Source organism: Colobus angolensis, unplaced genomic scaffold, assembly GCF_000951035.1.
Source record: "Colobus angolensis palliatus isolate OR3802 unplaced genomic scaffold, Cang.pa_1.0 Scaffold124, whole genome shotgun sequence".
In the NCBI taxonomy this organism is placed as follows: domain Eukaryota; kingdom Metazoa; phylum Chordata; class Mammalia; order Primates; family Cercopithecidae; genus Colobus; species Colobus angolensis.
The window spans coordinates 4,511,451-4,520,552 of NW_012113586.1; the positions used below are offsets into that span (position 1 = coordinate 4,511,451).

General features: G+C 38.7%; 1 long non-coding RNA gene across 1 annotated transcript in view; it reads left to right on the forward strand.

Annotated features, from left to right (window-relative positions):
* LOC105505299 overlaps positions 1-9,102 on the forward strand; it is a 55,837-nt gene that overhangs the window by 797 nt on the left and 45,938 nt on the right. The gene's annotated exons all lie outside the window — the stretch shown is intronic.

Consider the following 9,102-nt stretch of genomic DNA (forward strand, 5'->3'; position numbering starts at 1 on the left):
CGGGCGACGCGGGGCGAGGAGGGCGTTCGAGATCCGGGGCTGGATGCCCTGGACCCGGGCCTCTGGACTTCCTGTTAAAAAAAAAAAAAAATGGTGTTTTGGTGTGTGTTTTGTTTTGAGGGGGATCGCTGTATTCCCTCTAAAGTGAGGAAAGAGGAAGTGGGCCGGGCTGAGGGCCTGAGAAGAAACGCCCGGACCGCGTCCGCGTGTGACCCAGGGCTCTGCCTACCCGGGACCCCGCAGCTGGCGGGCGGCCTTGCGGCTCTCAGCGATGCCTGTCCTTTTGCCCAAACCAGTTTAATGCAGGGGCTCGGGGGGCCCTAGAGCCTTCAGAGAAAAGTGCTGTCTGTTCAGCATTTCTTTCCAGTCCTACTCTGTGCTAGCCATGGGTTAAGTACACTGCTAGGTAAGCAAATTCTTTTTTTTTTTTTTTTTTTTTTTTGAGACGGAGTCTTGCTCTGTCGCCCGGGCTGGAGTGCAGTGGCCGGATCTCAGCTCACTGCAAGCTCCGCCTCCGCAAATTCTTGTAAAACCGCCGGATACATTTGCTTATAGAAGTAGGCACGAGGTACAAAGGAAGTGCAAAAGACGAAGGATTAATCTGTGGGGCAGGAGGTGATGCCTGCCAAGGTATTTAAAGGATAAACGGCAGTTTGTCAGGTGAAAATTAAAAAAAAAAAAAAAAAACGTGGCAGGGCCAAGGGACACTGGAGTCCCCTCATGCCCACACTCCCTAACCTCATTTTCTTTTTTGTTTATTATGTGTTGTCTTTTTTAACAGCTGCGTAGTATTCCATTGTCTAGACCATGACTCTTAGTTTAACATTGAATAGAAATGGCGACCAACTAGTGTCCGTGACCTGCCAGCATCCTTCTTATGCTTCCAAAATTTTCCGTTAATTGTGATGTCTGTTGCAGCGTATTGGTAGCTAGGCTTTACTGGTGAACTGCTTTCTTATTTTAGCAATTAAATGAATGAATGCTCACTGTAACTGAATTTATCAGTGGGTTGGAAACTGTAAACTATAAACTCTAAGATTTTTTTCTCTCTTAAGGAAACGTTTTCTGTGTAGGTACTACTAATAGAAAGTTTCCTTCTTTGGCTGTTTTTACGAATCCTCATTGTTAATAAATGCTGAAGTTTTGACAAGTGCTTTTTGCATTTATTGACATGATCCTATTGTTTTTCTTCTTGAATCTGATAATCGGGTACATTATGGTAATAGTTTTTTTGATATTGAACTTTACTGGAATAAATCCTGTGTTAATACTTGCTCATGATATTGCTATTTATTGCCAAATTTAATTTGCTAGTGTTTTGTCTAGGGACTTTACATCTGTGACTAGCGAACTAGGCCTATAATTTTCTTTTCTTCCTGATGCTCATGTCTGGATTTGGCAGTAAGATTTTATAGCGCTTTCATAACATGAGTGTGAGTGTTTGGTAAAACTCTCCGGCAACCATCTAGACTTAGCTTGTTTTGCAGGGGGAGCCTGTTTATTACAGATGTATAGATACGGGTCAAGATAGATGTGTATAACTAGATGTATTTGGCTTTGCATTGCTTCTTGAACCGCTTTTTTTCTAGAAATTATTCTTTTTTATCTAGTTTAGAAATTGTTTTTGGAATAAACTTGTTCACATTGTTCTCTTGGGGTTTTTAAAAATAAGGGTCTAACTGTGTTTAGGTCCCATTTTTCATTCTGAATAGTGTTCATCTTTATTGTTCCAGTCTTATCAGTCTTGCCAGAGGTTTGTCTACTTTATTATTTTTTTAAAGAATTAGTTTTGTGAATTTTTTTCTTTTTTGTTTCATAGATTATATGAATTCTTTCCTTTTTTTGTACTTTTGTTACTCTGTAATTCTTTCACTAGCCACATGACTTGAAAGTTTAGCTTCTTTGCTTCTAATGTTTCTTTTTTTAAGAACAATTATATGGGGCTGGGCGCAGTGGCTCACGCCTGTAATCCTACCACGTTGAGAGGGCAAGGCAGGCGGATCACCTGAGGTTAGGAGTTCAAGTCCAGCCTGGCAAACATGGTGAAACTCTGTCTCTATTAAAAATACAAAAATTAGCGGGACATGGTGGCACAGGCCTATAGTCCCAGCTACTCAGGAGACTGAGGCAGGAGAATCGCTTGAACCTGGGAGGCAGAGGTTGCAGTGAGCCGAGATTGTGCCATTGCACTCCAGCCTGGGCAACAGAGCAAGACTCTATCTCAAAAATAAATAAATAAATAAAGTAATTACATTTAAGGCTGTACTTACCTTTCTATAGGATTTTGCTCCATCCGACAAGTTTTGTCATGTGGTACTTTTGTTGTTTTTACTTTTAAATATTTCATGACATTGTAATTTCCTCTTTAACCAATGAGCTATTTTTAGTGCATTTTTTGTTTCCAATTAAAGGTTGCTTTTTTTTTTTTTACCATCTTTTTAGTGTTGTTTGTAATTTATATGCTTTGTAGACAGAGATTATATTAAATCTTGGAAATTGTTATAATTTTCGTGTGACCTAGTATGTGATTTTTCTTTTTTCTTTCTTTCTTCTTTCTTTCTTTCTTTTTTTTTTTTTTTTTTTTGACAGTGTCTTTCTCTGTCACCCAGGCTGGAGTGCAGTGACTTGATCACATCTCACTGCAGCCTTAACCTCCCCTGCTCAGGTGATCCTTCCACCTCAGCCTCCCAGGTAGATAGAACTATAGGCACACACCACCAAGGCTAATTTTTACTTTTTGTAGGGATGGGTTTTTTCCATATTGCCCAAGTTGATCTCAAACTCCTGACCTCAAGTGATCCACCCGCCTCAGCCTCTCAGGGTGCTGGGATTACAGGTGTAAGTCACCATGCCCAGCCCTGGCCTTTTTTTTTTTTTAAATGTTCCACACATATTGAAAATAACATATATTCTCCACTTGCTGTGTGCAAGGTTCTCTATTAATCAAACTTGATCTAATTTTATTCAAGTAGTTATATTATTACTTAATTTTTCTCTGCTAAATATATCAGTTTTTAATAAATATATCAAAATTTTCCAAAATTAATATCATTTTGGAGTGTATCAAGTTCTCTGTCTCTGTGTGCTCATAAAGGTACTAATTGAATCATTTTTTATCATGATGAAATAGCTCTTTTTAGTGCTTTTGGCCTTTTTTGTCTCATGTCAATATTGTTGCATCACTTTTTCTGTTGTTTGTATTTTCCTTGTAATCTTTTTATTCTTATATCATCTTTTTACCTTCATCCTTTAAGTTTCTCTCTGCTTAAGGCATGTGTCTTAGCCTATTTTGGCTCCTATAACAAAATACCTTAGATTGGGTAATTCATAAACAATAGAAATTTATTGCTCACATTTCTGGAGGCTGGGCAGTCTAAAAATCAAGGCACCAGTAGATTTGGTATCTAATGAAGGACTGCTCTCTGCTTCAAAGATGTCACCTTCTTGTCGCATCCTTACAGCAGGAGGACAAGAGAGCTCTCCGGAGTCTTTTATGAGGGCACTAATCCCATTCATGAGGATGGAGCCCTCATGATTTAATCACTTCTCAAGGGCCCTACCACTTAATACTATCACATTTGGTATTAGATTCCAACAGTAATTTAGGGGGACACTGCTGTCATTTGAATGTTTCCCCGCCAAAATTCAGATGCTCTCAATGCAAGAGTATTGGGAGGTGTGTAGTGACCCTCGCCAGTGAGAATTGAAGTGGGAACTGCTCCTATCAAAGCAACCAGGCAGGGTTGTCCTATTGGATTTTAGACTTACTTAGGAACTGTTACCCCTTTCTTCTTTCCTATTTCTCCCTTTTGGAATAGCAGTGTCTATCCTATGCCTGTACACAATTGTGTTTTGGAAGCACATAACTTGTTTGATTTCACAGGTTTACAGCTGGGGAGGAATTTGTCTCAGGATGAACCATGCATTGGTTCCCATATCTCTTAACTTTATACTTTATAAAGTTGGTGCTGGAATGAGTTCAGATTTTCGGGGCTATTGACATGAAATATTTTAATGTGACATACATTTGGGTGAGGGGGCGGGGGCAGAATGCTATGGTTTGAATATGTTCCTCTCCAGAATTCAGATGTTTCCAATGCAACAGTATTGGGAAGTGTGGCCTTTGGGAAATAACTTACTCATGAGGGTTCTGCCCTCATAAATGGGATTAGGTGCCTGTATAAAATGGCATGATAAGGGAATTTGTCCCGTTTGCCCTTCCACCTTCTGCCATGTGAGGATATAATATTCCTCCTCTTTGGACAGTGCAGCCCCCACCAGACAAAAAACCTGCTAGCACCTTAGTCTTAGGCTTCCCAGCCTCTAGAACTGTGATAAATAAATTTATTTTCTTTGTAAACTACCAAGTCAGTGATACTCGGTCAGAGTAGCACAAACAGACTAAGACAGACACTAACATTCAGACCACAGCAGCATTTTTATGAAAGGAGGACTTCTTTTTTCCATCCAATTTGATAGTGTCTGTCTTTTATTTTATTTTATTTTTATTTTTTTATTTTTATTTTTTTTTGAGACGGAGTCTCGCTCTGTCACCCAGGCTGGAGTGCTGTGGCCGGATCTCAGCTCACTGCAAGCTCCGCCTCCCGGGTTCACGCCATTCTCCTGCCTCAGCCTCCCGGGTAGCTGGGACTACAGGTGCCGCCACCTTGCCCGGCTAATTTTTTGTAGTTTTTAGTAGAGACGGGGTTTCACCATGTTGGCCAGGATGGTCTTGATCTCCTGACCTCTTGATCCGCCTGTCTTGGCCTCCCAAAGTGCTGGGATTACAGGCTTGAGCCACCGCGCCCGGCCTATTTTTATTTTTATTTTTACTTTTTATTTATGTATTGTTTTGAGACGAAGTCTCACTCTGTCACCAGGCTGAAGTGCAGTGGCACGATCTCGGCTTACTGCAACCTCTGACTCCCTGGTTCAAGCAATTCTCCTGCCTCAGCCTCCTGAGTAGCTGGGATTACAGGCACATGCCACCACGCTCAGCTAATTTTTATATTTTTAATAAAGACGGGGTTTCACCATGTTGGCCAGGATGGTCTTGATCTCCTGACCTCTTGATCCACCTGCCTTGGCCTCCCAAAGCACTGGGATTACAAGCATGAGCCACTGCACCCGGCCATCTCTGTCTTTTAATGGATGAATTAAATCCATTTATATTTATTGGGAGCGTTATATCAGAAATTATTTCTACCAACTTATTTTGTTTTCTGTTTATCATCTTCTTTTTCCTTTCTGGCCATCTGTTAGATTGTTAAAGCTATTTTTATACTGCCTCTCTCTCTTTTGCTCTTTTGAAGAGCTACAGATTATTATTATTTTGATAGTTATTCCTACATTTTTAACATCCACAGAACTATGCACTTTTCCAGTGTTTGTAATTATCTAATATATCTCTCTCCTTTTCAAACTGGATCAAAACCTACACAAGATTCCAAGGGTACTACTGTATCTGAGAAAACTTAGAAGGACCTAAAGATGTTGTGTTCTGGAAAACTTTGTTAGTTGACCCAAGAAGAGACGATCATGAAGCCAAAAACACTGACATAGAAGATTCATGTGAAGTTTTACTTTCATTGTTAAGAAAAATTATCCTAAACTTGGAAATAATAAGAAAGCAAGAAGAGGTGGGTGTGGGTTTTTTGTTTGTTTGTTTGTTTGTTTTCTTGAGATGGAGCCTCACTCTGTCACCCAGGCTGGAGTGCAGTGGTGTGATCTCAGCTCACTGCAACCTCCGCCTCCCAGCTTCAAGCGATTCTCATGCCTCAACCTCCCAAGTAGCTGGGATTACAGGCACCCACCACCATGCCTGGCTAATTTTTTATTTTTAGTAGAGACTATGTTGACCAGGCTGGTCTCGAACTCCTGACCTCAGGTGATCTACCTGCCTCGGCCTCCCAAAGTGCTGGGATTACAGGCATGAGCCACTACGCCCAGCTGTGGGTGTGTTTTTTAATGTAGTAATGGAGCATTGTTTAACCAGTCGGCCCCCAGGATTATTTAATTCTATAGGAGAATGTTCCTGCATTTGACTTTACTATTTACTATATTAATAAGAGCTCAGGCACTGTGCAGTGAGTTGTCAACTTATAGATTTCTTTAGTATGTGGTAGAGATGTAAGTGATTATGTTCAGTAAGAAGGATAATCTATGATTTCATTACCCTGTAGGACATTAACGGGTTTTGTATCTAATCTAGCAATCCTACTCTAGCATTCTTTTTTGTGTGTGAATAATAATTTCTTCAAATGCTCTTAGAACCAGCTTATCCTGCTGGTTCCCTCATCAATTATTGAATGGAATAAAAGCTTTGACATAGATTCATTCTATACTGGTAAGAGAGTCATGTTTTTAACTTTTGAGGATTTTTTTTTTGACACCATGATGTGTTTGAGTGAAAAATATATATAAATTAATATTTTATATGACATACAATTAATAATTAAGTGTTAATTAGATGTTAGATTAGTTCGTCTTACTCCCTAAAAGTATATATTTTAAGTGCGTCAAAAACTCTTCTATATATTCAGTGTTTATTTACCTTGTATTGGGATCTACATGCCAGAAGTAATTGATTATTGTGAGAACAGAAAGTGCAATCTGGGGAGTGTCTGAAATGACGTCTGATGAATTGACAGAGACCAGGAAGGGGCTGGAACTTTTTCCTACAGGTGATGGGAACCACTGAAGTGTTTTAAGTTGGAGTGATGTGAGTTTTAAAACATGATTTGGCAGCAGTGGAAAATGCATATAACACCAGTTAAGACACTATTGTAATGGCCCAAATAGGACCCAATGAGGGCTTAAAACAGAACAATGATAACAGGAATGGAAAAGTGAAGTCAAATTTAAGGTAAAAATCAGCAAAATTGACATTTTGCAGGTGCAAAAAAAGGGAGAAATCATGAACAACTCCCATGTTTAGTCATTGTAGCCATACTTGGGGAGTGGAGGTGCTATTAACTGAGACAGGGAACACAGAAGGTGGATTAGTTTGTGGTGACAGGTTGAGGAGCCTACAATAAGAACGGTGGGACTGACAGGCGTTGCTCCTTTAAATGGTCATTGCCCCTTTAAGATTCTGCCCTTCCCCCTTAACCCACCCAGGCCCCTGCTGGATTTCCTTGCCCTAATTTACAGACAGCACCAAAGCTTCTGAGCATGCGCTCAAGGAAGAGCTGGACTAATTAAAGCTCTCCTGAGGTTCAAGGTATTGCATCTGTGCCTCTTAGCAAAGAGTTCCATTTTTGAGAGCATATTTTCTCCAGCTAACCATTTTTTCTCATTTTTTTTAAATCTTTTTCTTCCATAACTTTATAGTATCTATATCTTTTTTTTTTTATCACTGAAGAATAATTAACATCTGGGGTTTTTTAAAATAATAATAAATTAAAATAATGTTTGCAATATAGTATCTATCAAAGATACTGTTTGATCCATGAGAGAAAAAAAGATTAACTTAATTTGATCAGTTACATAAATCTTGGGAGCAAATATAATCAATCATGATCATGTTCTTTTTTTTTTTATTACAAAACCTGTGCACCTTACTACTGTGTCATGTCTGTTGTTTCATTGGTAATTTGGTGTCCCAGATGGCTACTGAAATTTCGTGTGTAAGATAATAGACTTTCTGGATGTCACATATTGTTAGAAATCCTTGGAAATCAGTGTTCTATCCCAGCCTAAATGCACTGCCTTTTTTAAAAAAAAAAAAACCTGAAGAACATTTCTCCCTCTTCATAAGCCTTCATTCATGCTGAGATAACACTTTAGAGTTAGAATGTCACAGCACCATACCTTAATAAAGATAGCTAAAGTACATATACCTCTGTCAACATTAAGTTGATATAAACATAGCAAATATGATGAGAAGAAACAAATCACTAGGGAGTCAGGAGATTTTGTGGGTAGATGCCTGGGAAGAAAGAGCAAAAGACAAAGGGAAGAGAAGCAAAACGAAAATGGAGTTAGCAGTGAGGTGAATGTCATCTGGTCTTCCAAACCAACGATGGTCATTCAAAAAGATTGTTAAGTGGGTGAAAAACATATTAAAATAGATCTACATTTAATATGGAGAAATTGGCCATTTCCATGTCTCAAACCTTAGCAATAAAACAAAAGAGTATAAATAGAGTTAGGTATAAAATTCAGGAGGTTAAGGTAGAGAGATATGAAATATAAGGAAAATTAACCATTAATTATATTTGAATTTAGATGCTGCTTGCTGAGAGTCCAATTTTACATGTTTTCCAAGAGGCACTAAGCTTAGATAATAGTGCATTCATTTAATTCAGGAGATTCATTTCTGAGTGCCCATATGTAATGAAAACGTCAGTGTTGTTACTGTTTTTGTTGCTGTTACCGATGCTATTTCTTACATGGGAGAGTTATATAACTAGGGAATACTGAGTGACATGATGAATTTGCTATATTCATGGAGTCAATAAATAGAGTGGTTCAGTAGAATGGATGAAAAACTTGGCCTATGCAGGCACAAATGCCTCACAGTTTCCGAGGATTAAAATATAGATGCTTATTGGAACTTCCAGAACCACTTCTATTGGTTGAGTATTGCACAAGGATGACAATGACCTATATCAAAAATCTCAAAGCCAACTGGGCTTTTTAAATTAAAACCAGCAATTTGCATTGCTTTTATTTTTTTCCATTTTTATTTATTTTTATTTCTGTTTTTTTTCCCATAAGTTATTGGGGTACAGGTGATATTTGGTTACGTGAGTAAGTTCTTTAGTCATAATTTGTGAGATTTTGGTGCACCCATCACCCAAGCAGTACACATTGCACTCCATTTGTAGTCTTCTATCCCTCGACCCCCTCCTACTCTTTTACCCCAAGTCCCCAAAGTCCATTGTATCATTTTTATGCCTTTGCGTCCTCATGGCTTAGCTCCCACCTATCAGTGAGAACATACGATGTTTGATTTTCCATTCCTGAGTTACTTCACTTAGAATAATAGTCTCCAATCTCATCCAGGTTGCTGCAAATGCAGTTAATTCATTTCTTTTTATGGCTCAGTAGTATTACATCATAGATATATACACCACAGTTTCTTTTTTTTTTTTTTTT